General features: G+C 45.7%; 1 long non-coding RNA gene across 2 annotated transcripts in view; it reads left to right on the top strand.

Moving 5' to 3' along the window:
• LOC113478239 overlaps positions 1-25923 on the top strand; it is a 36704-nt gene extending 10781 nt beyond the window's left edge. The window contains exons 1-3 of one of the 2 annotated variants that reach the window (XR_003398022.1): positions 8553-9774; positions 12418-12553; positions 22730-25923. This is a non-coding gene — a long non-coding RNA (uncharacterized LOC113478239). Of the gene's footprint in view, positions 1-8552; positions 9775-12417; positions 12554-22729 lie in introns of those variants that run through there. The other variant, XR_003398023.1, reaches the window with a different exon arrangement.
• The last annotated feature ends 368 nt before the right edge of the window (positions 25924-26291 follow it).

Below are 26291 nucleotides of genomic sequence, written 5' to 3'. Positions count from 1 at the left end.
AGCAGCTATGCTGGCAGGGCTCCCTGCCATGCTGTCCGGCCATGTCGGTGCCAAATGATTCTGGGAAAATGCGGGCAGTGACGCCACAGACCAGTAACGATGGAGGTGAATTCCTGGAAGACACCTACCAAGAGCAGCAGCCCATGGTGCAGCATACCGTGGGATGCGCTACTGAAGGGACAACTGAAACATCGGAGGAGGGGTCAGACCAGTCACACCAGCACATTGCAGTGTCCTGTCTGCACAGCAGGCAGCAACCTTACTGAACCAGTCACAGAAAATTGGCTGCCTTGGCTGGGAGGAAACAGCTTAGCTGTCACAGCTTTCACTCAGAATTAGCTATGAGCTGGCCAGGCATAAATTGCTTTTAGAGTTAGCCCCGCCAGCTGCATTACCAACAAAGCAAAAATTGTCTGAGGAACAAGGCTTGGGTTCACATGCTTAAACCCTACCTGTCATAAGGTTGCTAAACTTTTCCCTAGGGCTGGCACTACAATATTTACTGTATTGGCAGGCTGTCTTCTGTTCAACTGCTGCATGATCGTATTATAACATGTCCCATTGACAAGGACTAAACTCAGATCGAACTGCATGAAGAGATAACTGTGGCCTTGATCGGTGAAACCAGAGTAAATTACTGGATGCCATATGAGTTGTTTCCTGTTTATTTCAGATTAAACAGGCTTAGAATCTGGTCTTCAGATCATGTTATTTCTATAATTCAACTGGGTCACATTTATAAATTCATGTAGTGGTCAAAATGATCCAATAAATGCCAGCATACAATCCCAGCACTTGCAAAACATCAAATGTATATATTGGCACTTTTCCTGTTTGCTGACTGCAGGACAAATAGGTTTCGTATTGGGACATCAAAGTCTGTTTCAGCAACTGGATGCATGACAAAGCCATGTTATAATCTGGGTACTGATTACGGCATTGAAACATGTTGGCTCAGCATGTGGTAGATTTGGATGCGTAGATAGATCAACTTTTTAGTGGCCTATGGCTTGATTTCAGCATGGAGAAGGTTGTCAGCATATTTGTGCTAATTAAGGAAATGGCATGGGAAACTCTTTTCCACTGCAAATACAGCCAGAGCTCGGTAAATGTCATTGCTCCTCAAGTGTTTTTTGTAACAGCCAGTTTGTCTTGAAGTAGAGAAGCATTAACTGTGTTTCTAAACTGCACTGAAGCTTGTTTGGGTCTTGCCCAATTCTTGGGTTTTTACCTGTTTCTGGAGGATGGATTGAACAGTTAGGTGACAAACACATTAGAGAGGAGCGTTTTAGTTGTATTTGGGGCTGGCAGTGCAGGGTTAGTTTTTCTGCCTTGATTGCATTTATTTGTAATGTTGACAGTAACTGAACACCAAGAAATAAGCACAAATTAGGGCTCATGCTTTGCTAGAAGAACTTCCTTGCTGCCGAAAATAATGCTTTTGCCCAACAGTAACTCTTTTTTTTTCATTCAGGCAGTGTTTTGAATATATAATATTATGCTACTCCCAACATATTCTCATGTTCAAGTTCCTGAGAAGGCAGGCTGAAACATTGCCAACTCTATTAAGTCCTTTCTGTTACACTGAGTCAGCTGCTGTGATTTTACCTTTGCTCTTGGTCAAAGTATTACACTCTATTATCTTTTTGTTCTTTTTTTAAACATAAGAAATTGCAATGCAAGTGTTTGTTCCGTGTGCCTACATTTCCGCCTACTTCAATGACAAAACCAGCACATTACTTTTATTATTAATAAGACAGGTACACCTAGAAGCCCTTGATGTTTTCCCAAGAGATTCACAACCCAAACATAAAGGACAAACAAAAATGGGAGAAATTAAGTGCCTTTATTTGCAGTTATGAACAGGGAACTGAAGTAACCACAGTCAAAGGGGCACTTAATTCCTTCTTATTAAAAGGCCAAAGAAAGAAGTCTTCAGTAAGGCTACAGATAGACCCAGGACCAGTATGTCTCTGTTCTGCATATGGCTCTGAACACGGTTCTGCTCATGGGCCCCAGCAGTGCCCAGTCCAGCACAGCCGTATGTCCATGTGCCCCTCTGCCTGAGCTCGGGCCAGCAGCCCAGGTCTTCACCACCACCTTCACTAGGTTAGCACAGTTCTCCTGTTCCTGGTACAAGGTGGTCCCAGAGCTGTTGGCCTTCTGCCCCCTCCAATAAGAATTCTTGTTGAACTAATGTCTGCATGAGGGCTTGTGGTGGCTGCTTGTACTGACCATTGACAGCCTCCAGAATGGCAGCTGCTTAGAAACGGCTGCCATGTGTAGGAGGTCATGGCAGACCTTCCCCAAATGCCAGTCCATGGGAAGAGTTTTGCAGCTCTTAAAAGTTGAAGGTGGAGTCAGCTATAACCTGACTTACCTTCCTTGGCATTTTGAAGTCTGGTGAAACACGATGCATAATGATACTTATTCTGCCTTTGCAAGTAGGAGACTGCTTTTATGCCGAAGTGTCTAATCGGTGAACCTCACCTCAATGCAGAGTGCTTATTCAGATGTAACCACAAAAATGAGGGCTGGCTAAATAATGCCTCCGACTGAAAGGATCCACTGAAGCTCATTATAATGATCTTAATGACTTCCAATTCAGCTATGTCTGTGATACCAGAGTGCAAAGGTAATTATGGAAGTGCTAAATACTGTTATTATTTGATATTAGTGACAGGGTGGGGGTGAGACCTAGTGAGTCCTTCCCCCATCTGGCTTAGAGAGGAATGAGGGTTGCCCCCTTCCCTCCACCCCTCTCAAGGCCTGGGAAGGAAGGACTCTGTGGGCAGGGTGGAGCCAGGACTCTGCTCCCTCTTCCAGCTGCGGCAACCTTGGCTCTTACTTTGCCTCCATGGTGTCACAAGGTGGCTCTTTTGCACAGCATGAGCTTTGGTGCACGTGCAGCAAACTGGGAGAAAGGAGAAATGCCTCCACAACACCCTTCCTGCCTCCACCTTGGCAGCAGAGGAAGTAAACAATACCATCTCTCTCTGTCCCCTGCTGGTTCTGTTGGTCTTTTCCTCAGTTTACTCTGTCTCTCCCGTGGCCCTCTGGTACTACCTGATGTTTCTGGATTTCCCCTTCATTCTCTCTCCTCAGCTGTTTGATCTCAGCTGGCCCCCACCATCTTTGGCTATCACGGGGTTTCCATTTCCTCTGTGCTGGCAGCTCAGACTCTGAGGATGAGGAAAGGGGCATTCCAACCTGGCTTTTTAGGGCTCTTGACCAGATGACCTCCTGAGGTCCCTTCCAGCCTCAATTATTCTGTGATTTGGAGGCCTTGACTTGCTACTGACATTGCTCTAGCCCGGGAAACTACTAACCCTTTGACCTGCGAGGAGTTTTTAAGGAAACACTGATAACTTACATGGTTAACAATTCACTGCCTGACTTTTGTGTAGGGCCCAACAGACTACATGATCTGTGGGAACCCTCTGTGCTGCCTCAGTCTGTACGGCAAAGCTGTAAGCACGAGCCTTGCAGGCCCTCCTGGAGCACGGGTGAAACGGTGAGAGCACATTCAATTATCTCTGCTCACTGACCATGCCAGCCTGCACTAGGAGAAACCCGTGCAGTGATGATTCAGACTCAAATGATTACTTGTCCCAAAGGAAGGCTTGATGATACACTGAGGCTGGGACACACCAGCAGTGATTATAAGATGATTCACTGCCTGTGCTCTGCCATTCAAAACATCCTCTGTATTGCACAGGCAGGACCATTCATGGAGGCTGCAATGAGGAAGTGATATTTGCACCTTTAGCTGCCACCTTCTCATGGAACCTTTCAGTCGCTGCCTCTGGCGTGGTGTTTGTCTCCCTCTGGTCATGCTAATGCTAGAGAGGTTTGGTGTCAGGGGCAGCTCCCTGACACTGCCATGTGACTACAGCCAAGCACCTTCTGCTGATAATGTCCATCCTCACTCTAAGAGGGTTTGGCCAAAAGCGTAGTGTGCCCAGGCATGCCAGTGTCCCCCCCCAGTGCCATCTTGTGCAGTGTGGGAGCACATCATTGGACTTTAATATTAAACTGAGGGGCAGGTGGGAACTCAAAGTCCTTAATTTCTCTGTGCTCCAGACCGTAATTTGCACATCATTTTTCAGAACTCCCATCAATTCTTTGCACTGCTGTTCCCACTTCCATTTTTCCTGCTGTCAGAAACATGGAGCTCAGACTGCTTCTGTGTTTCTTTTATAGAGGGACACATCGTCTGATGTCTCTTTCTGTTTCTCATGCTGCTGTGTATACTTTCCTGCTTCCCATTCCACCCACCTTTTTATCCTTCACTCTTCTCCTCTCCTTTGGATTTTCTCTTGCCAGATACGTGCACTAATATGTTTTCACCAAAATGGCCTGAGTGCACTGGCTACATCTATCTTGTCCTGCTAAATGCTTCCCAAAGCGCTGATATTACTGCATTCAGAGCAGGGAAGTCCTCAGCACCTGGGAAATACCATTTCTCCTGACCCAGGAACTGATACTGCTTGTGGCAGTTTGCTGGAGGCACTGGTAACATCTGAGGCACGGAAAGTTTGCTCATGTTGGCTAGGACTCACAAACGTGTTGAGGCTAATAATGCACATGGTTTGTATTGTGCTTTCCCTGAAGCTAAGTTGAGTAACATGTTAGTTAGCAAGTTAGGCATTACTCAGAGCTCCTAAACCTCGTGTTTTGCCAGTGACGAAGGTGCAAACTTGTAGTCCAATGCTCCTGATATTTTCTGCATAGTGTAATGGCCAAGCTCCAGCGGACTTGTGATCCATCCTCTTCATCTTACAGTTCTGCCTGGACTTTTTTCAAATTTAAGGCTACAGCTGTCATGCACTCTTGCCAGCTATCCTATATGTCTAAATAACTAGGTGAACTATCTCTGGAAAATAATCTATCTGGTAAATTTAGCCCTTTCTTCCTGTGAGTGAACTGTCTTCAATCTGTCTTTCATATGTATTTTACGTGCAGTAGTATTATTTGTGCTTTGTCTTAGCATGTGCTAGCTATGGGTTCTCTGTGTGCTCTTGGATATAACTGTGGTTTTAAGTACCCACTGCTGGTTATTCATAGCGCACATTTAGTCATTTAACAAACATGGTGTTAGTTCTGCTCTCTAAGTGGATGACTAATACTCTTATAAATAGGAGGAATGTGATCTGAAAGGTCACGTGATTGTTCCCAGTGTGAACATATCCCCAAACTATGAGACTTCTCATTCCAGGAGCACGCTTGCAAAAAAGAAAATGCTCATTATTAGAAAGAAGAAAAAGGGTTCAAAATCCATTCAAGCGATTTCTCTGCTTAAACAATTTGCAATTGTTTGTTGAGTTTTGCATTGCAAGAGGTTTTTGCAATGTTTGTTTTTCTCTGAAATCTCTCCTGACCTGCTTGGGAACATAGGAATTGCCCTGTTGGAACAGTCCTGATCTCTCTCCTGTGCCAGTGCCCTCCTTTGGAACATAACAGGACCTGAATGTTTCTTAAGTAGATATAAGAAATATCCTTTAACTTTCTTCCTAACCTCTTTCACATCTCACTGGAAAGCAAGACAATGCTGAACTGGATTCCAAAGGAGATGAGAAGAGCGCATGGTACAGGTTTCTGCACTGCCTGTAAACCGAAGGCTTTCCTCAGCTCAGTACTGTGGAGAGAAGATGCTGTGCTGCCCAGGTGGTGGAGAAGGAATGTGGGGTGCTGCCTCTGAGGTGGGGTGCTTACTAATGCAGTCTCCTGAGAGGCTGGGTTTCTCTGTGGGAGAAACCAAATATCAAATGAACCAAATTATCAAATGAAAACAAAATAACTGAATGCCACTGCTCTCCTGCCATTGCAAGGTTTGGTTTATATTCACTGCAATACACGGCTAAGGAAGGGAGGATCAGTGGCCTCAGGACATCCAGCTTAATTTCATGACTGTGCCACAGACACAGGGGTTGGGCTGCTGCTGCTGCCGCTGTGATGCCAGCCCAGTGAGGCACCTCTTCTGCTTGCTGCAATGTGAGGTCAAAATGAAGGTCTTGCAGTGGAGAAACAGGCAACCACAGAACTATTTTCCCCCCTGTCTACAACTCAGGTTCTCCCAGGTGCTCACCTGGTGGTGTTTGGGCTTGTGGATCAAAGCAGGATAAGATATTCCTGGGAGCAGGTTCAGCTCCCAGCTGGGAGCTGGTGCTGGCTGCATCAACACTTTGCCTTTCAGCTTCTTCAGTGTCAGATGTGATGGCTTAAGCCACCTGTAGCCAAAGTTACTTTGTACAGGAACAAAGTGGAGGAGAGGACTTGCACAGCTGGCTCAGAGGTGGCTCACTGGCCAAAGCCTGAGGCACAAGCCTGTGTGGCATGTCGCTGTGTCTGTGCTAGTAAAACAGGCAAGGGCAGGAGCTGTGCTCTGCTTTGTGACTGAGTAACACTGTCTGGCCATGGTGTGACTGATAAACCCTCCAAAACCATGTGGCTACATATAGACTACCTATTGGGAACAGTCCTGGCCCATGCTAACTCCTGGACTGTGCTTGGGAACGGTTTGGGAGAGCATGGATTGTCATGGACCAGAATTATACCTGGGACTGCTGGAGGGTTGGAGGTTGAGCTCCCCTACTCCTGCCCTGATTCACTGGCTTGATTTCTGCTCTAGATGCTGCCAGTGTGGCTGGTGTCAGGCAAGTCACCTAATGCATGATACAGGAAAGAGAAGACTATTCCAGTTTCATTTCTGGCCTTCATCCCTTCGTGCCCTCTCTCATGTGGGGGTTAGAGTGCATCCTTACGTACAGAGCAGTGAGACTGCCAGAATTGGGTACACTGGGAAAGTGAGGTGTGGTAGATGTGAAAGTCCAAATTCACTGCAGGGATTTATAGAAATTTGATTCAGTGAAGAGTTGAGCCATAAGGATGGTATTCCCAGTTCATAGACCTATTGTAATTTTGTCCATGCTTATAATACAGTTAGAGAAATAGATTAGCATTAAAATACGTGGACTAAAAGCAGTCATTTGTGTCCTATATTCTCCTCCTGCCAGCCTTTGACTTGACTTGAGATTGCTGATTAGAAAGGACAGCTGAGGATCTGGGGCCCCCCAAGCAGTCTATACACAGTCAAGAAGTCCCAGAGATTTGATAGATTGTACATGATGTTTCTTTCTGAGCACACGACATGTTTCCTAACTTCAGCAGTCTCAGAGGTTTGATTTCGGTGGAAGATAGTATATATAAATGATACTTGATTGAGAAGTGCATATGCAGGGCTTATGAAACAGTGTGCCTGTCTGCATGTGCGTGCATTTAAATAACAGGGCAAAGGTGACTGTAATATATTATTTACCTAGTGGCTCAGATTTATCTGCCTGCCTTAGGGCTTCCTGGCTCTTGTCTCTCAGATTTCGTTCCTAAAGAAAATTTTGCTGTGAGGAACTGTGTTTGAGGGTGCTTTCCTACGGCTAGCATTGAGGGGCTAAGTGGTACATTTAAACTGAAATCAAATGTTCCACCCAGGTTATTTTGGATGTGCCAACCTTTGCTTGCTTGTGGGTGCGTCTGGATTTCTTCTCTCCCTTGGTCAGTAGCAGAAGCATTTTTCTTCTTGATGGCAAGTAGGTGGTAGTGGTGGGGGCAGGTCTTGTTTGTGGCTACTGGCCAGCTAAAAATGGACAGTGATAAAAACAGAAAAAGATGGGAAGAAAGGAATGATTAGTGTAATTACACCTGATAAGGATCAGCGTGATGTTACATGTGCTATATATGTATATGAAGCCTACACACACAAACACATAAAAGAAAACACTCAAGAATCAGGTTCTTCCACAGAGCAGCCGCAATTACATAAAGAAACAAAAAAGGATTTTTTTATACTGCGGTGCTGGCAGTCAGAGCCTCCCCTCTTACTGCGCCTGGGAGAAGAGTGTGTTAAGTGTGAGCAGAATAAATGATCCGTTTGTAACCAGCATGGCAGACACCTGTGTAGCACCTCGCTGCAGCACCTTCCTATGCCGGCTGGGTGTCAGGGGTAGGCATCATGACTAGTCAAAAGCAAACCTAGTTACAGTACATCTTGAGCAGGATCCTCAGAGGTGACTGTTGGAAAAGTGCACCTACATGTTCCAGATAGATCTTTTTTCAACACTGTTCAAATCTTGCTCTCTACACTTGGACAAACGCAGACATGGTTTTGCCTGCTGCGGGCAGTTGCACTTCTGAACAGGAGCCATTTTGCAAAGGAGGAAGGAGCAGCACCTACCCTACTCCCAAGCTGCTGTCTCTCTCCTGGGTTTTGAGAAAACCAGAAAGCAACCCCCCCAAAGCTTTCACCTTTTTCACAGTGACACAACAAAACAGGATTTCCTTCGAAGCAGTAACAGGACAGGCTTTACAGTATTCCTGCAAGGGTGAATTCAGATGCCAGAGGTGGAATTTCCAAATCCATCTCCCTTCCTACACCTTTTCTTTTTCATCTCCATAAATCTGTGTCAGTTTTTAAAGAACCTATTTGGGGGGAGGGAAAGGGGACAGAATGAGTGCTGAGCTATTCAGAGCTAAAAGAAGAGATTTGTGCTGCCAGAGGTAAGACTGCTGAAAAATGTGTCAGTGTAGCAGATGATAGTTCTCCTTTCTTAATGCCTCTCCTGAAGCATCAAGGTGTACGTGTTTCTCAAAGGGGCTGTACATCTCAGAGGTAGTCTATGAACTGCACGTTGAAATGGTTGCCATGGCAGTGACTGAGTATAAGTTAGAAAGCGTGATTAGCCAGAGTTGGCCTAAATAGCTGAAGGGAAGGGGAAAAAAAAAAAAAAGAAAGGAAAAAAAAGGCCAAGGACTTTCTGTTATTTCTAATACAGATCCATCAGCATTAGACGGTGCCAGGAAGAGGCAGCGGCACTGATGAAGAGGAGCTTGCAGGAGTGTGCTCCACACCCCAGCCCCAGCTGGGGTACCACCAGCAGCACCTGCTGCAAGGGGACCTTCGCCCCCTTACAACATGCCAGCGCAGCAGCTGCACACTGGGGAGGGGCCGTTAGTACAGCCCAGTCCTATTAGTGTTGATCTTGTGAAATGGTACTTCTCCAGAGTCAGAGGCCAGACTAGGGCACTGCTCAGCCTTCAGCAACCCTGAGAGCCTGGTCACAGCACTCTCCTGGCTGATGTGGGGCATAGTCACATTAGAAAGTGCGAGACTGGCCTGCAGAGAGGCTGCAAGGCTTGCCACAAGTGACACAGAGGGCTGCTACCCTGGGTGGGGTGTTAATTGATGAACTCCCTGTGCCTAGAGCCATTCCATTTCTTCTAGTCCCCTTGAAGCATGCCTCTGAAAGGTATCCCATCTTCATTTGGAGCCTGAGAATTAGAGAATGAAGCCCTTTTTGTTAATTCATTGCAATGGTTAATCACGCTTGCTTGTTAAAAAAAAATAATTGCACCTTATATCTAATTTAAATGTGTATGGTATTAGTGTTCAGCCTCTGGTGTGTGCTCTATTCTTCTCTGATATATTTAAAGAAAAAATAATCACTTCTTGAGATCCTGTGGGTTTTTTCTGTGAAGGTTTCTTATGCGCTGGAGTTACTTTTGAGCTTGTTTTTGAAGAAGTGAAGCAGCAGAATTCTTTCTCTCAAAGGGTTTTCTTACAGCTTTTCTCAGGGAAAAGTGGGAGACTAAGGTGAACACATCTCAATACCAGGTCTGAATGGAAAAACAACCTCTCTAGGAGCTGTAGAGCCACATTAAGGGGCCAGATGCCCAATGTAAAATCAGCAGAAGAGATTTATGCAAGCTGAGAGTATGCAGGTAGGTATTTGCAGGAGGAGAACCTGTTAGCCTGATTCTCTTCTCTCATAGATTTCTCAAATAGAGAAGTTCAATTTACATTAGCCTGGAGTGCTTCTGCTTCTTAGTCCTTTGAGTGAGATATGAATCTACTCAGGCCAATCCATAACACTTGACCACTTACCAAGGATATTTTTCTACCTTCCTGTCCTAAGGGACCTTTAGGTTCCTCCTTCAAGGGGAGTGCAAACCAGCAGTACTTATGGTGGTGGTTAATGGGCATCTGTTTTGGCTGGCAGAGCTGGAGTGAGTGAGATCATATGACCTGCACTTAAGAGGAAGAAAAGAAATGCCCGCAAGACACCTATTTGCCCTGCATATCAGGTTGGCTTTTGCTGTTATTTGCAGGAGTCTCTTCCACTTCTTGCACCTCCTAAATCCTTGTCATGAAGGTTTGAGAGCTGGGACTATCTTCTTTGGCACCAAGTCAATGATACATTTTTCAGCACCAGCAGCCATTCATATTTTACATTAGTGTTCCTCTCTGTTCCTTTCAAGCAATAATCGTAAATATCATATTTCATTCCTAGAGCGCCTTTCATCCCAGGGGCTCCCAAAGCACTTTCCAAGCTTAACAAGCTTATGGTAGAGTACTCCTTTAGAAAGGGTGAAAACTTGCTTCCCATTAAAGCCTGATTTTGCGAAGAAAACCCCCGAATTATAATGTCTTCAATGCACGAGGGAGCCTTTGCAGCTGTTATTTACTGTACATGTTCCCTTACCAAAAAAAGATTGCTTCTTTGCTCCTCCATCCCCCCCGATCTCCCCTAACTTAATCCAGCAGTGCTTAGTTACCTGGGGGAGAAGAGTGCAAGTAATGAGAGATGATCATCCCCTGTGATCTGAGGAAATGCTTTTTTTCTGGAATCCTATTACTGCCCTCAACTGTTTCTTCTGGTAACTCCACTTCCATCCAGTCTATTTTCTCTTTATCAGGGCAAATGTTCTAGGGCAGAGTTCAGTGTCCTGTGGCTTTAGCCAGAGAGGTCACCGGCCACAGTTGGGCTCTGCTAAGGATCATGTGAGAAACTGTAGTCCTCTTCAGGACAAAGTCAGCTGGCCTAATTTAAGTCACATTCCCCTGCAATCAAAGCAAAGCCGGTTTCTTTGCACTGAAATGAATCACAACCTTTCAAATAGTTCTTTATTTGGCTCTGCTGTGGAAACAGTAAGCCTAGAAGAGAAGATTGTTGCTGGTACTTTCTGAACTGAAGAATTTGTTTCCTAACGAATCATATGATTAATTTTAGGGCAGCTTGAATCTGACCAGCGTCAATTTGTTTTCATTGGTTTGAGGAGGACTGATTATGGTGGGACCTGTCCATCTCATGATGCACAGAGCTTTCTTCCGTGCTGGCTGTGTGGGAAAGTGGTCTCTCCTCTGCTTGGCTGAGAGAGGCCCAGGTGAGGCACACGAACGCCCACTGCTTCTCCAAGGACACACCAAGAGCCTGTGGTAGATGTGGAAACAAAAGCCCTATCTCTGGTTCATTGCTTCAACCACACAAACATAATTTATCAATATAGATAGCTTCAGATGAAAGACACATCAAAGCATATTTTTGGCTGCTGCCTTCAGAGGTAGTACTAAATCTGCTGGGGAAATGCAAGCAGTGAGATATGATCCAAGTATCAAAATTCCTACCTTCTTACTGTCTCTCCTCTCTCACACTGGTTGGGTTCACAGGGAAGCCCTTTCTTGGTGTTGTAATGTCATCTATTCCCATCAGTAGATTTTGGTTCAGAAATACATTTTCATTCTTTTCCAACCAAACACTGCCTATTTCAACACTGAAGATCTGTAAACTGGCAAAGGATCCAAACAGGACAGTGGATGAGCAGTTACTATTTACGTTGGCCATCTTGTATAAGTGCTGATATTAGCATTTCTGAAAGGATTCATTCATCACTGAAAAAAGGTTTGTACCTGTGAATAAGAGCTTGCTTGGGAGGGCCTGTGTGCCTCCTTTCCTCTATCAACAAAGCTTACAAATGTCAAGAGATGGTTTTGCAAGGGATGTTAATGCATACCTATTATTTCAGAATGAGAATAAGCCCCTGAAAATATTCCGTGTCTTCTGATGGTGTAATGGAAGCAGCAGTAAATTTAAAGAAAAACCTTATTTATTTTCATGTGTCTTATTCATTTCTTTATTTATTTAGAGACATATATATATATATATATTGAAAGTGGCTCTCTTGGGCTTGTTTTTAAATTAAAATCTTGTGATACAGCCTCAAGCCCAGTGATTAGTTCTCATGTCATGGAAAATCAAGTAGACCTGCACTAGAAAGAACAATGGCTGTTGAAAACATTTAGCCCTTTCCAGAGTATGACCTCTTCTGGGGATGTCAGTGAAATAAATGTAATTTTATGATGTACTCTTAAGTCTTCCTTACCTCCTGCTGTTTGTCACGCTTGCTGACTTAATTTGCCTTAAATTAGTTGCCTTCATACCAAGGTACGTGATACTGTTTTACTTTAAAAAAGAGGTTTGTATGTTCTGCACTGGCCCAGCTGGCATGCCATGAGCCATGGCTCAGAGGTGGAACAGGTCCTCTACATGGCCAACAGCCAGCACTTGTTTCATCCTCATACTGCAGGTCAGGGATCTTTCAGCAACAGAGGACCCATAGCAACAGTGTTTGTGTGGGAGACAAAAATGTTCAGTCTCTGGGATGCCTACATTTTGACTAGGATTCCTCGAGGTTCTGTAGGATGAAGATCAAACTTTTTCAGGTACATTATTATGTTATAACCTCTAATATACTGGTTTTCTTTCAACCTTTTGACTGCTTCACTTTTAGGCTGAAAGCACCTGAGGGCTAGGGCTCTTCCTGGACACTCACACAGCTCCTGGCATGGTTAAGCTTCAATTCTGGGAAGAGACTTAGGCCATTGCCTCAATCCAAATGCACATTTAAAAAGAAACCCAAATGTCCGGAGGTTAACCTGCTTGCAAGTGCCCCTTTCATGCGAAAGATGATGCTTTGCGAGCACTGTGTTTATAAAGCAGAGGAAGAAAGCAAGCATGAATGAAACGAGAGTCCAGGGTCCAGCCCACTGCCTTCTGTGGGAAGTCCTCTCAAGAGGGGCATGAGTCTCTGAGACTTCCCTGGTGGAGTTTCTTCTCAACTCTTTAAATTGTTGGGCAGGGAAAGCTGGGCTGATGGCTGACAAGGAACCACGAGGGCCATTCCCTCACCCAAAGAGGTAACACACTCTGCCTCTCAGGGCTGTGATTTCAGCATGCAGCTCTGTTACATGGAGGGAGCAGAAAGAACGTTAGCAATCTCTAAAGGGGTGAGTAGGTGTGTAAAAGGGCAGTGGTGCACATACGGAATTTCACAGTAAGTGGTTGGAGAAGAGATGCATGCTCTGCACCAGGGAAACACTTTTCTGCAGAGAACCAGGATAATTTCCCTTCAATCCAGGGCAGATTGCCAGCAGTCTCAAATGTAATCCTCGTGGTATTACTTCCAAAGATAAAACAAGGGTATTATGGGTACCGCCACTGAGGCAAGTAATCTTTAAATATAGCTGCAAATTGCCTGGTTTAATGCTAACAAACTCTAATGGTGAGGAAGACAAGACAGGTAGCAGCACTGATACAGCATAATATAATGTGATGGCTGATATAAATGTGACTCATTCTAGCCAGAGGCTTTAGTATAGGAAGTTGGATATAAAGATATAAAAACAAATCTGAAGTTTTTTTCCTTCCCGGTGAAGGTCACCGCCAGGAATAGCATGGGAAATAATTAATGGAGGAAGAAATGTTCCCCTTCAAATTAGAAGTATTGTCTTGCTTCACAGTTTTGTTCTTCTCTTTGGGCTCCTGTAACAAACACCGGCAAACACGCAGGGCCTTTCTCCCTGAAGCCACTGACGGATATCCCATCCGGTGGGTAGTGAATGTGAGGAACTGGCTGTGCAGTGCTCACGGTGTCTGTTAATGGGGTCCACCCACCAGCAATGCACTGAATGGAGCTGGGAGACTGAATGGGGTTCTACGCAACGGCGGCCAATTTTCCTGGTCAACATGAAGGCGCAGTGCCAAGGCTGCGTGTGAGAGCTCATGCAGCCTGCTGGGGAGGGGATTTCTCCCCTTTCCCTCTGCTCCTGAGCCCTCGGGAGTTCAGTCTTCTTTCCAGCCCCAGCACAGGTCCCTCAGTCCCTGCGCTTCATGTGGGAGGACATAGATAATGCAGTGACCATTGCACTTCTGGTGGCATGAGCTGTTCTCTGCTCATCCTGCAGAGACCTGGGAGGCTCTGGGCTGCTCGTTTGCTCCTGTGACCAGTGCTGCACTTACACATGTGAAAGGGCAAGGGGAAGCCAGACAGCTGTGCCTGCGGTGCAGTCTGCATGCAACACTTCGGGGCAGGAGCAGTCCATGATGGAGCCCGTCTGCTGCAGAGGAATGTGATGCCGCAATTTAATTCCCTTTCCTCAGAGTGCTCTTAGAGTGGAGATGGGTGAGGAGAGGAGCGAGTGCCTCTGCTTCATGTCACCACTCTGCAATCTGGAAACCAGGCAGCCGTGGGGGATGCTGAGGGGCTGCTTCTCCCTGGGGCACTGGTTTGTTTTCTTCCAGGTGGCCTTAGCAGGGAGGACTGCTGGTTGGAAGTTCTGAGCTTCGCACTCCCGACTAAAATCTCCTGTGCATGACTCTGCCCCTTCTGCCATGAAGGACTGGTCATATTTTTCATTCTTGACTTCACGTGGCTGCTTTGAACATCCCAGGTTATCTGAGCCCAAACCAGTTGCCTTTCCTGCTGCTCAGCTCTTGACAGCTCACCAGGCCTTCATTGCTGCTGGGTGCCCACATGCCAGGGCCATTAAGGGAGTTAGCAGTGTTAAGATACATTCATTTTCAGAGAGCTTTTCTTTTGGGAGCCCAAGAGGTGAGGGCTCAGATCCTCCCTCCCTCAGCAGGCTCCTGACCCTGCAGTGGACTTTCAGAGGTAGAAGCACTGCAGAAGTCCTGAGTATCCCAGAGCTCCCATATAGCACAGGGAAAACCTATTACAGGAAAGCTGCTAATAGCAGAGGTAAGCACTTACCCGCATTTTCTAGTGGTGTTACAGACTCTGGAGAATCAGCGTGTTTTGGCCAGGTTCCCAAACTGCTTTTTAGCGTTTATCCAAAACAAGCCTGTGCGTTGAGGTTTCCTACCCTAAAATCATCTAACCAAATGAAAGGAATTACCTCAGTTGCACAGATGCTCCTCCATCTGGTCTTACAACTAGAGTGGGGCCAGGACACAACCCCAGCTCGACTCCCCTCTTCTTCCCCAGAAGGAGCCATATGAGGACATTGGAGCACAGTCCAGATCTGACTTTCACAGCTGACCCCTCTCTGTGTAGCAAGTAAAATAGTAATGCAGAAAGCTTTAAGGCAGTTCAGAAGTGTGGCTGTGCATAAATGTTGGGAATTTGGCTGGTTGTGCTCATGATGCTGCTCAGTCTGGAGTATTTGGGGAACAAAGATCAATCCCATAAGGATGATCTGTCACTTGCATGTCTTCATGTTGACTTGAAGTTTGGCCCTTTCATTCTGCTTGCTTTCTCACTTTCCAAGGCATGTGTGCTGCTCTTCTAGCCATCTCCTTATGGTCATGAGATTTGGGGTCACACATTCTTTCACCTGGGGTTTTCACAGCTGCTGCTCCTTGAAGTGGTTGCAAGGGATGCTGAGTGGGATGGAATGACCTGTTGCTCTCAGGTTTATTTCTTTATAGCATCTCTATCAAGAAAGACTGTAAGACATATGATTCAAATACTTCTAGATAACCATTGTCTAGTCAAATTCAAATGTTATGACTCCTTGTGAATGTGGGGTTTGTAATTTTTTTTTTTTTTTTTTTTTGGTGAATAAAGAAGTTACGTAATTCAAGCTTTTCCTTCTTCATTCTCCCTTTTGCACTTAAATTTACCATATGTGCAGATAGACTGTGCCTGTGTTCACAGTTGGCATGGTGCAGCGGAGGCAGATCTGTAGAGGTGGCTGGTTGGTGCTGAGGACTTGATATATCAGGGGATTAACGATAAAGACTGCCTCTGTTTTGTTTCCCAGGGACCAGACACTCATTAGGGGTTTGAGAGCAGTTGTGCTCCTGGAGTCCATCTCCTGGTTTCCTTTCACTCAAAGGGAATCCAGTTTAAAAAGTTGCTCCCTGACGTAAATTGAAACACAGTGAGACAAACAGGAGATTTGCCTCGTAAACTCACTCCTGATGCAAACAAAAACAGGCACATAGAAAGACCTGTCAAGAGACCAAGGTCAAGAGACCAAACCTAGAGACATTGCTTTACCCTGAGGTCCCACATGGTTTGAATGTGTGGCAAACAGGTCAGTTATTTGGCTAATGAAACAGCTGTTTAGCTTAGGTGAGCTGTCTCTTGTTCTTTCTTGGATATAGCTGCTAATCTATTGTTCCCTCCTTGTACACTTCCCCAACCTTCCCCTTTTCCAAACCCTCACTAAGCATATACATGTATATATACATATATTTATGTCTCTCTGTGTGTGTGTGTGTGTGTGTATGTGCGTAGGCAGTTGTGTCTGCTGCTGGGATTTCCTCCCAAACAATACCTGTTGTGCTGGCCACAGCGGTTCTCTTGGTTCCCATGCCCAGAGCAGTTTGAGTTTCCTGCTGGCTCAGCAGCAAGACTTTCAGGGCTTTTTATACTTATTCTTCTTCGTGAGCCAAGTGGAGGAGTGCAGTTTGCCTGTGAATAGTGAGCTGGCTGGGCAGGCGACAGGAAGCTTGCATACTAAAAACCGTGTGAACTTTGAGGAGGGGAGGAAGGGGGCTGGGGGCTGCTGGCTGGGCTTCGTCGTGTGTTTGCTGTAGCCTTCTCCCTTATAAACTCATCGTCTCAGCATAGGGATGCTCCCCACCAAAGGAATGAAAATATCTGTAAAAAGAGGGTGGAAAGAAGTGAGAGCTGAAAATGGAATTATAGAGGAAACACGGGGAGGGCTCAGAGAGCGGAGAAGAGTGAGGAGGCTTGGGTTTTAAGTATTTATGTGAAAACTTGTGCGTGGGTTCCCTGCACAGAGTGATGGCACAGCACCTCGTGCTGCACTGCTGGGCTCGCGGGCCTGCTTGCCCACCCCCTCACTGCCCTGGCAGTGGCTGCACCATCTTCTCTGAGTAGGGGCAGCTTTTCTCTATTGCCCAGGCAAAATCAAAAGCACAGAAATGAAAACACTCTTCTGTCTTCCCCCTGCCTTCCCCCCTCCTTTCTGTTGCTGTCAGCAAAAATTAATAAGTGGGTTCTTATTCACAAGGGCCAGGCATCATGGTGTGGCTATGAAAGAGGGGTTTGATGAGCAGCACATGAAACACAGGCGCCTGCTTGTCGGTAATAGGCAAAGCCACCCCTGGAGCAGGGAGAGGGGTGTTTCAGCAGGTGCTGTGGCTCCACTGCAGGTACAAGTGTGCTGGGGGCATCCTTGGAAAAAGGCAGGAGTTGAGAGGAAGGAAGGAAGGAAGAATGGACTGAGCTCATCTGCCCACAGACCAGCTACCTGCCTCCTGCTCATGTCTGCAGAAACAAGGAAGAGGCTGTGCTTTGAAAATGAGACAGCAGAGGATCGCATGTGCCACACAGATGCTTCCTGAGCAAGAATGGCCTGAATGGTGCCGGGGGGTGTTGGCAAGATGGCCCTGTTCAGGGAGGGCTGTCGCACTGGCTTGGCAGGTGCTGCCTGAGCGGTGGCAGAGAATGCAGGGCAAGCACAGACATCGATCCTGTGTGTAGGATCTATTTTTAGGGTGATGGCATGATAGAGAGAGCCAGTGAGGGTGGAAATGCTCAGCAGAGTGACAGACTGGGAGATGGGGTGAGGCTCGGCTTGGTTAGTCATGCCGTAGCATCATTGCAAAGTGATGCAGCCTTCCTGGCCTGATCCAAAATAACAACCCACGGCTTTCCCTCTGTTTGGCAGCACTCTTCTCTGAGGATTTTCTAAGGTGCCCATTACTCCAGGCTCTAAATAACTCACAAATACACAGTAAATCTGAGAAGACGGGGTGCTTGCTCCCCAGCCCAGCTCAGCGGCACTCTGTGTCTAGCTCCCAACCAAGCTCCAGGCAAGGCGACATGTCTGCTTGGCACCTGCATCCCCCTCGTGTTCCCCAGAACGAGTAGCCTTGCCTGGAGGTCCCCAAGCGCTGGGGAAAAGGGAGAGATGGGTCCCAGAGTGGGCTTGTGAGGAGCCAGTGGAGGTCCTGGGGAGAGCCACCTGCTGAGCTTATCTAGATCTCAGTCTCTGCCTAAGCAGCTTGTGTTAAGCACAGGCACCTCCAAAGATAACCAGTGCCTTCCGTATGATCTTCTTAGAAAGAACAAAAGCAGTCACAAATTTGGGGAATTTGCCGTCAAATTCGTACATTTTCTGTTCATCTCCACTCTTGGCTCAGCAGAAGCGCAGTTTAAATTACATGTAATTGATGACTTCGGTGCTTCTGGTTTTAAGTCTATCCAACATTTCTTACAAGACCAAATGTTTAGCTGCCTGTAAACCCCTGAAAACTTGAACCGTTTACCACTTAGCTGTTTTCTTCTGTGCTAGGTATCTGTCTCAGGCTGAATGCATCTGGGAAACTTCAGCAAAAAATGGTTTTGCTCGCTTTCAAGAGATGAAAAAAAAATTTTTTTTCATATTCAAACATGTTCTTAAAGTGATCTGTTGAGAAACTCTAGCACTTTCTGTCCTTGGCAGGTATCAGGAATGCGCCTTTGGTTGTTCTTCATGGGAGAAAAAAAAAGTTGAACTAAGAAACCTTAGAAAAAAAAAGCCTCAGATCTCAGACACTCAACAGAAACTTCTTAAGAGTTAGAAGCTGAATTCTCTGAAGGCACTTGCTCAGTGGAGACTTGTTCAAGTCTGTCAGCTAAAATCACAGATGAGAGTGTGGCAGGCACATTGCAGCCTCCTGCTGCAGGTGCAGAGCAGCAGCTCTTTGAAATTGTTTTTCCGTGCTGACAGGGTTGCTGCAGTACTGGAGACCAGAGCCTGGAGATGCTGTCAGATGTGCTCCTTCGCTGATACTTGGGTGAACACGTGGGAAGGCTGATGTTGACTAGGGCTAGGACCTGGCCAAGGGAGGGAGGGAGGGAGCCCTAGTGCAGCTAGGCTGAGGACCCCCTGCCGAGAAAGGAGGACTGATGTCAGATGTGGAGCAGGATGTGGGAGCAGGACCAAGGCAGAAGACAGGCTGGGAGGTGCAGGAGGAGTAAGGTTTGTGAGTATTTCTCCCCACCAGATCCTACCTCCTGCAGAACCTGGGATACAGCAGGCCCAGGGGTTTCTGCTGCACAGTAGTTGTCTGTTGTCAGCAAATATTTGGGGAAGCCATTGGCACAGGCTGTGACTCATTCCTGCTTGCTCCCTCAGCAGAGGCTGAAGGGCTATCAGTATTCCCAGTTATTCTGCTTTTCAAGCACGATGGAATTAACATCTGAGAATAAGAGCCAGTCCTGCTGGTGAGTCATGCTGTGGCTGTTGTGGTGCTGCATGATGGGATTCCTGCATTTTTGTTTCAGTTTGCCATCTGCAAATCAAGGAAATGACACAAACCCAACATAGTTTGAAAGTATGGGAATTTTGTAGGGTCAAGCACTTGGCAGTTAGGAATGCTTGATTTAACACTGCCTTTGCCATCTGAGTGCGGCTCCAGTCTTCACAGACATCATAATAGTGTTGCTTCTAGCTGCAGGATCAAATGCATATGTAATTTTTTTTTTTTCCCCCCCAACAACTCTACCTCTTTTAAAGCCCAGGGTGGACCATTCTTGGCAGGTGAGTGGTGGCTGTGTGGGAAGCGTCCTCATCCTGCCTTGTTGCAGCTCTGCAGGATGAGAGGATCCCCACTCCGCCTTCATGCCATGGCAGACTCCAGCCCTTGGTGATGGTGACAACAGCCAGTGTCTGTGTCCCTGGCCTGCAATAAGACCAAACCAGATGGAGTCCTCAGATAAATTCTGCCAAACTCAAATGAGTCCACATCGGGCATTTGCAGAGTGATGTTTTGTAGAACTTGGAACTTGACTACAGGTGGGAAAACTTAGGACCCTTGCGAAGTTACGTCTCTTTTCCCTGTCTGAGTATTGGTGCCAGCCCCTGAAGACGGAGGAGCTTAATCTCTCGATTTGAACAGAGCCAGCTAACATATACCTTGCTAATCTTATTCTAGGAGACAGTTGAATTATTTTAGCTAAAAATTATCAAAAGAGTCTGCCTGAGGCAGACATCCAGCACGGTGTATTTGAGCTCAAGCAACTGAGCTTTAGCAAAGCTGTGCATAGTGGAAAGCAGTCATTAGTATAAAGTGTTAAGTAACTTTTAAGTCCAGACAGTGCTCACAGGGGGAAATGAGAAATATAGGCTCTGTGGATGGGCCCCACCAGAAAAGACATACATGTACGTGTGAAATGCTACTGCTACGTGTTCGGTTAGCCGACCACTACAGGCTAACACTGATCTGTGTTTGTAATATGGCATTTGCAGGCTCTAGGGGAACAGGGACACTGGCTCCAACCCTGCTGGTGTGTGGCACACATGGCGTGTGTGGCAGTTTGCTTTGTGGGCAGGTTTTGTCACCATGGCTGTGATCGGTCCTGGGGACTCCTCCGGGCTCACCTTACAACCTCTACTCTGATGAAGGTTTTGGTAGGGGGTTGAGAGGACTGTGAAAGTTAGTGGCAGGGGGCTGGCAGCTCTTACTGCCAGTCTGCATTTTCCTTTTCTGCAGGAACAGGTATTTTCCTTTCTTGTTACGCTTCATCTAGAGCTGTGTAACAGCACTCTCTCCTTGATGTTGACACCTTCAAATGATTTTATCTCCCTCATAGGGATTTATTTACCTAAACTGTACTATTTAGTTATTTAATCTTCCCTTTAGTTATTTGATTGTTGTTCATTACTGAATTCTTTCCAATATGCCAACATCTCTTTGACACATGAGTGCCTGCAGTTGCTTTCTTTGTTTCGAGAACAGCTCAGTCCCAGCAGCATGCTGCAGAGAAGCCATCTTCATTCTGCTTTATTATACGATGCTCTTCACCTCTCTGTAGGTCAAAATCAGGCCCTCTTATTTTATAAATCAGCATGTAGTTTGCTACTCACTCATTCCTATGTTAGACCCTTTTCAGTGGCTGCTACAGATTATTTTTCCAAATATGTTTCCTTGCATTGCCCATGTCCCAGGCAGGAGCTGTTAGATGCTGTTTTCCTTCCCACTCCCCCATCTCAGAAACACTTTTTTGTGAGCTTGAAGTCATACCAAGAAACAGAAGCTTGTGCACTCTTCTCTTCCTCATTACTAAATCCAAAATGATCCTTTCAAAAAAAAAAAAAAAAGAAATGCTTTAAAGGTTCATAATTCTCCGGCCTGGGGAACAATTCCTTTCCCCTCCACAGCTGCAGTGTGCACCCCTGGGGACTGAGCGGGCTGGCAGGGGCAGTTCTGTTACATGGAGAGGAAGGGGCGTTAAAATGGTGAGCAAGGCTCTTCTAGAGAAGGATGGGCCAGAGCCCTTGGTTATTCTGGGCACTAATGCATTCTGCCAAAACTTGGGCAGAGGTTTTAAGAGCTTATTGTTTGGACAGGTAAAAGCTTTTGAATGATATATGCATTTTGTATGTGCAGGTGACGCTTCATTTTTATATTCAGAGTGCATTAGGACATGAAAGGAGCCAATTTCAACCTACTCTGTAAATGACACCTAAGCCCAGACTGTGAAACATGCGCTACCTGAAGAACATTTACTCGATGTCTATGCAGATTTAATTTTTCTTAAGAAACCTTTTTGACTAATTTCTTTCCTGCAGGCATTAGAGGTGGAAATAGGATAGGTTTTAGACCTAACCTCACAATCAGAGAAAGGAGAGAGGCAAAGAGCTTTGTCCGGGTAGTTCCCCAGTATCATTATGTTAAACTGGCAGTGAACTGGAAGCTTCTCCAAAGCTGTGGGAGCACAATGTCCCACCCTGTTTGCCTGTGGCTGCCGGGTTAATTTTTCTCCTTTTGAGGTCTGAACCCTTCAAAGCTTTGTTTTGTATGGGTAAATAAAAACTAGCTACTGCCTATGGAGAGACCTGGCAACCATTTGGTACAGAAAGATCACAGGACTCTGAGAATGAATGCAGACTTCTTTTAAACTGAAAATAATATATACATTTAAAGAGCAGAACATGTAAATGCATTCATAATGGCCTCTATCAGGAGCTGCTGGCGTTTTCTCAGAGCAGAAAAGTCCTTGTCTTGGAGATTTCTGCTACCCCTCAGGCTTCTGTCCATTTCTATGTTGTTACTTGCAGTGTTTAAGCCCCATTAAGTTTAAGTGCATAAATTTTCTTTGGCTATTCAACCCCAGCCACTTTTGGGAAGGAATTGGCCAGAATCCCTGAACCTAAAATAATCAAATGTCTGTCTTTCCATTAAAAAGCCTGCCATTTATTTGTCAAGCAGTGCAAAATGGAATAGGTAGCGCAGTACAAGCATCCTCCAAGAAACCTGTTGTTGCAAAACCAGGCAAGTTGTTTGCACATAGGAGATAAAGTACCTTTACCAATACCCAGGTTGTCGCATGGTATGTCAGTATATTTAGTTTCATAACATGTGTTACTTTTATTATCAGCCTTTTGGTTTCTACTACTCTCTTTAGAAATACCTCAGCCATGACTTGTAACTTTTGCAGGCTCATCCAAGGAGCATGGCCTTTCAGACACTCCTGTCATGAGTATTTGTTGTGCTCCAGGAGAGGATGTCTTTGTTTCAGGATTGTTCTGGGCATGAGAAATAAAAATCAAGATGGAGATGGTGGCCAGCACAAAGAACCAACCAAAGTAATTTTAATGAATTTCTTTCCATACCTGCCAATCCACCCTCCCCTGCAGGAAAAACAACTCCCAGACAAATAAAGCATATGGCACAGAAGATGAAGCGCTGATGCCAAGTTTGTCTTTGCCTTAGCAGAACTTGCTGCGAAATGCTGAATCTGCAGATCTCCTGGAACATGCTCTTCAAGAGAACGGGGAAGGCATATTCCCACCGCCTTTTTAGCTGGGCTTGTGCACTCTCACTGTTTAAATCCTCAATGAATAGGACATTATTGTGGCTGCAGTGCTGATCTGACACACACAGTACTACCTTCAAACTAGGTGCCATGGATAGTAGTGCTTGTGGCAGCAGCAAATAAAACCCATCCATCAGGTGGGCTACATATTTGAGAAGGATCTGAAGCCCACACTAACCTGCCTTCTGCATGCCTGTGGGCTAACTAGCTGTGACAACTGCCATTTTGGCAAGCAGGCATGCCTGCTGCCGTCTGGTTAGACACCCTGTTCCCGGCCATGGTCTGCTATCCAATCGCTGTTTATGCTGATGGAAATATTTGTGGACATGATCGTATTTGAGCTGTCCAGAAGTGACGTGTTCAGTGTGAAGTCCCTCCATCATGACTTGCTCTACAGTGAGCCACCTCCACAGGTTATTTATCCTAAAAGAGGTGTGGAGTGATGAGAGAGGGTGCATCTCTCTCCATAAGCTCAGAGAAAACCTTCAGTGCCAACTCAGCCTGTAGCCAGCCATTACAAGTCTATCTGCTCCCAGCTCAGCCCCATCAAATGAGGCTCTGGGAGGACACGTTGCTGGTGGGTCCTAATGTGGCACAGGTAATTAGGACCTCGCCACCAACCGGCTCAGCTCTCTTCTGAAGGACGTAGGATGCTGGAGGAACTTTAAGTGCCTCTCAGCAATATGCCTCTCCACGGTTGGGCAACAGCTGAAGAGGAGGTTTGAGTGTCTAAATTAAGAAGTTAGGCATCTAAGGCGTTTATTGGACCTATCTCTGCAGGGACTGAAGCTGAGCAGACTTACATAAAAGGAAAAAATCTCCTGCTGATTTACTTTAATCTTCCAGACAGCTATGGAAATGTTTGTGTTGTGTACTCTTACAGACATGTTTGTTCTGTAGGCACTCTCAGACCTGAGAGAAGAGGCCATCGTTTTACCTGGACACATGCCATGGAGGTACACCATGGGTTGGGTGAGGGGTGCTGCTCTCCAAGGACCTTTGGCCTGGAGATGTTTCGTAAGGTGGGAGGTGAAGTCCCCGCCTTTGGACCCATGTGTCAGGAAAACCTCCTACCTGTGGGTAAGCGATGCCTCTCTTTCCATGAAGCAGAAGATACCCAACAGGGTGATGAAATTAATGGGCTGGGGAGCTCCTTTGTTTAAATGAATGCTGGGAGAGGCAAGGGAGGCTTGATTTTTCACATGGTTAATGTTCCCAATCCTCTTTTTAGTCCTCTCATGGCAACCTGTGTACTTTGCAGTTCAAAGTCACATGAATCTCTGCTCAGCAGAAATGTAAATGTTTTGATAAAACTGTTCTTAACAAATTTGATTCGTTTAATCAGCTTGATTAACTGCAGAGCTTTATGGTCTTTAATTGGGAAGGATTTACTATAAATTACCAGTTTTTGTAATTTTATGAAGAACGTGGCAGTGCGCAGTATCTTGCTGCCTTGGCAGTGGCATGGAAGGTGCCTGTCTCTGGCACCCAGCCATTCCCCTGTAGCTTCACATGTTTCAGAGCCCTGGAGACCTCTGGGTGCCAAGCCTGCCTGAAAGGCCAGACAGATGCTGGGCAAGGGGCAGGATGGACATGCAGCTGGAAGCGTCTCAATAGACCCTATTTCTCTTCTCTCGTGTTTTCATCTCCCAGATGATTAATCTCCCCTTCCAGTAAAAATACAGCATGCCTCTTCTGACAAGTCCCACAAGAAAGGAAGCACAGTTGGCCACAACAGCCCTCTCCTTGTTTTGCTTCATAACCAGCCTCAGCCTGCACTGTGTTTTCAAAGGCTGGCGGAACAAAATCCCCAGGTTTACCAGTAGAAAGAGAAAAAAAAGGTTGATCAGAAAATCTCAGCTTGGGTACACGTCACATGTGGTCTTTCCCTTCTTTCATTTAACGTGGCAGACTGACAGGCTGTAAAATACATCCAGCTGGAAAGAAGATAATTTTGTTTTACTCTGCCCAGCCTCATTTTTCAGAGCTGAATGTCCAGTCGTATACCTGTGTGAAACCTCCGAGGCCCTGGAGGCTTAATGCAGCAGTATTTTTTTTAATAGACAGTTTGTTGTCCACATTACATTTTTCAGTGCCTTTTTGGTCAATATCCCAGACTAGAGAAACCAATGAGAGATTGAAAACAAATGAACTCTCCCCTTAAATTTAGAGTTTGCCCAAAGCACCAGAGCAACTAGAGTATTGACACAGTCTCTGCACCAGCAGATTTGCTCTTTGCTTGGCAAGCACTGTTCTCCTGTCGCACTGCTGTGCTGCAGAGCCACTGTTCAGTGGGTCTCGGGGGTCTTGTCATCGAAATCCACAGGCTAAGCAACATGGTTTCGCAGCTCTTTGCAGACAGCTTTGCACTTTTACTCCCCTCTGACTCTGAAGTGGAATGGCACCTGAAAAAAACGGTGTATTTCATAAGAAAGGAATGTTTTTCATCCTTTCCTAGGACTTGCATGGTCCTTCTGCATGTACAGCTCTCACAGGCCAGCATGATGCAGGAGGAGACATTTCTAACAGCAAACAACCCAGTTCCTCTTTCACCTTTGACATTTCTACACAGTATGAAAAGCTCTCGGCTGCTCACCAAAAGTTAGTATTTGACCCTTTTTTTGCTTTTTTTCTTTCTTTTGCACAAACTAAACATTCACATGTCATATCCTGTATGAGCAGTTGTTTTAATGGATGCGCTGCCAACAAAGATGCTTGGGTTTAAGTGGCTGATCCTTTGCCACCATAATGGCTTTTAATGAAAGGTTTTGTCTTCGTAAGGCCAGAATGTTCTTTATCCAGCTTTGGCTTTTGAAAGAAACACCATAAATGTTTTTTGATTGGATGTGAAATGTTGTGTAAATTCTGTAATACCAAGTTGGAAAATCTGTCCTTTCCTTGTTAATAGGCTATATATCAAAACAGGGGGGGGTTAAAGCCTAAATGGTTTTATACACTATGAATTCATCAGTTTTACATCCCCAGCAAGGGGAATATTTAAAAACAGAAGAAATGTGTAAAAATAAATTAAATATGAAACTAAAGAAATATTTGTTTGTGTTTGGTGTTTGTTTTTTTTTTTAACTAGATTTAGCTTTTCTTTTCAACTCCTCTTTCTCTGAAGTTGCTTGCACTTTGGGGCTGTGCATCCTGACCCCCGAAGGGCTCTGGCAGGAGCATGTAGGGGATATGGGAACACTGAATGACTTTTCACAACGGCAGAGATTCAGAGCCGTCCTTCAAAATTATTTCGGTTCACGCTGCAGTCACTGTGGCACATGTTTGAGGCTGAGGAGGCCACAGCTTACTGGTGCAATCAGAGGAAACAGCGAGAAGCTCCATCAGTGTTCAGGATGCAGCATGGTTAGGGCGACTTGGAAAAA

Source organism: Athene cunicularia (assembly GCF_003259725.1).
Source record: "Athene cunicularia isolate RWA chromosome 3 unlocalized genomic scaffold, athCun1 chr3_part1, whole genome shotgun sequence".
In the NCBI taxonomy this organism is placed as follows: Eukaryota; Metazoa; Chordata; class Aves; order Strigiformes; family Strigidae; genus Athene; species Athene cunicularia.
Note: the sequence above shows the minus strand (reverse complement) of the source record. Positions and strands in the feature narration are given on the sequence as shown.